The following is a 2493-nucleotide window of genomic DNA, read 5'->3' on the forward strand; positions in this document are numbered from 1 at the left end:
TCTTATGCATACCACGGTTGTAATGAGTGTTTTTTTTATTTTTTACTCAATGTTGCCTTTGTATCAACTCAAACCAGTAAGGCTATTCTCCTCTGACCTCTGCCATCAACAAGCCATTTTTGCCCACAGAATCGCTGCTCACTGCATTTTTTTTTCTTTTTCGTACCATTTCGTACATCTTTGTAAACCCTAGAGATGCTTGTGCGTGAATATCTCAGTAGATCAGCCATTTCTGACATTCTCAAATCAGGTCCTTCGGCACCCACAGCCATGCCATGTTAAAAGTCATTTAAATAACCTTTCTTCCATATTATAATGCTCGGTTTGAACTCTATCAAATCATCTCGGCCATGTCTACATGCACAAATGCATCGAGTTGCCACCATGTGATTGGCTGATAAGAAATTTGCCTCAATGAACAGTTGTAACAGGTGAATGTATAGTGGCCAGTGAGTGTATATGTGACATATCTATTGACTTAACTGTAAAGACTGGAGTCATAGTACTCCCTGGATTCAGGACTCCCCTGCAGAAAAGTTATTGTAACTCAAGGTGGCCACTTGCTGGTCTAAAAAAAAAGATTAAACAAAGTGTCGCCCCCCCCCCAGTTGCAGTTGTCCAGTTTGGAGAGACCATCAGAACAGAATCGCAATGGTCAGAAAATGCCAGAGGCCAAGGCAGACACAAAGTCTTAAACACCATTGAAAACATACAACAGGTAGGTGGCAGAAGTCACTTCATGCTTTCAGCTATCAGATATGTGGGAGCGTACCTATGTTCCCACGCTCCACTGGTCCCACAGCCCATTGGTCCCACAACCCATTGGTCCCACAGCCCATTGGCCCCACGTCACTAGACTTTTTTTTTTTTTCATTTTTTAGGCCCATTGGTCCCACAGCCCATTAGTCCCACTCCCACAGTCCATTGGTCCCACATAGCTTTTTATTTAAATTTTTAGGCCCATTGGTCCCACAGCCCAGTGGTCCCACATCACAAAGACTTTTAACATTATTTTTTAGGCCCATTGGTCCCAAAGCCCAATGGTCCCCCAGCTTAGGCTTGAGTATATGTTCCACAACTCACTGTTCCCACATTTCTGAGTAAACTAATAACAAAAAGGTGTAAAGACATTTAACCATTTACAGTGTGGCCTACACATGCTAACCTTAATTTCCTCAGCTCAGTGTTTTAGCTTCATTTCCAAAAGTAGAAAAGCACCTACAACTGCACTGCTACTACAAACGTTTGTACTGATAATAACAATAGCAATGTCCTTCATGGCTACTCCAATTGGTTTTACACAATAAAATGGGGCACATAAAATATCATCACAGTCAGGGGTGGCGCACTTGAACAGTGTCATTCATGCCCCGGTGGTAAGCTGCCATAAAATAAAATAGGCCTATATAGGATATATGTGTTCTTAAAGTAGTTGAGGAACATTCCCGGGACTAAATGTGAATAATTTCTTAGAAATGTGAGAACACGAAGCAGCAGGAATATGCTGTGGGACCAATGGACTTTAAGAATAGCCTATGTTAAAAGTCTTTGTGATGTGAGACCCATGGGCTGTGGGACCAAAGGGCCTAAAATGAATTAAAAAGTCTTAGCAATGTGGGACCAATGGGCCGTGGGAACATAGGGCTTCAAAATAGGGCATAAATCAAAGTTAACTGCATCATGGCTGCGACAAGCTCACTCTGTGGCACTGCCAGGAAGTATAACCCGCCCTTAATACCAGCCGAGAACACAGTAAGCCTAACTCTGTTTTTTTCTGGCAAAAAGACACAGAAATGTTGTTTTTTCTGGGTTTTTTTGTGTGCATTTAATTTCTATCCTAAAAAGCATTACCAGGAAGTGTCACCACCACTTTACCGACAACACAGTTGTTGGGCCATAGGCCTACAGGAAACGTTGAAGCCTTTTTTCTCAGTTTGCAGTTTTCAGAGTTAGGCTACTACTTCTTGTTTCTTAGGGCAGTAGCGATATAGCCTAAAGTAGAAGTAGGCCTAGCCTAGCCTTGGCTATAGTCTTACAAATGTTATTACAACTACAACATTACTGATAGGCTATATTACATGGTTACATCTTCGTAATATCAAGTCAAGTCAAGTCAAGTAGGTTTTATTGTCAATTTCTTTACATGCACTGGTCATACAAAGAATTTGAAATTACATTTCTTGCTTTCCCATACAGACAGACTAATCTAGGTAAGGACATAGACAGTATAGACATAGACAGTATATACTACTAGTGTTGTACAATATACTACTAGTACAATATACGACTAGTGTTGTAATTACATCTGTAACAGTAGCCTACTTCTACCAAAGATTCTCTATTCTGCATTTAGAACGTCTCTGCTTCTACTTCTACCTTATACAACTCTGTTGGTTTCTAGAATTAGGCTAGGTCTTCTGTTGCAATGACGCGAACTTTTATTTTGAAAAGTCGAGGCTATCTTTACATTCGCAGATGTCGTCGTCTGCTTCA

Source organism: Engraulis encrasicolus, chromosome 9 (genome assembly GCF_034702125.1).
Source record: "Engraulis encrasicolus isolate BLACKSEA-1 chromosome 9, IST_EnEncr_1.0, whole genome shotgun sequence".
In the NCBI taxonomy this organism is placed as follows: Eukaryota; Metazoa; Chordata; class Actinopteri; order Clupeiformes; family Engraulidae; genus Engraulis; species Engraulis encrasicolus.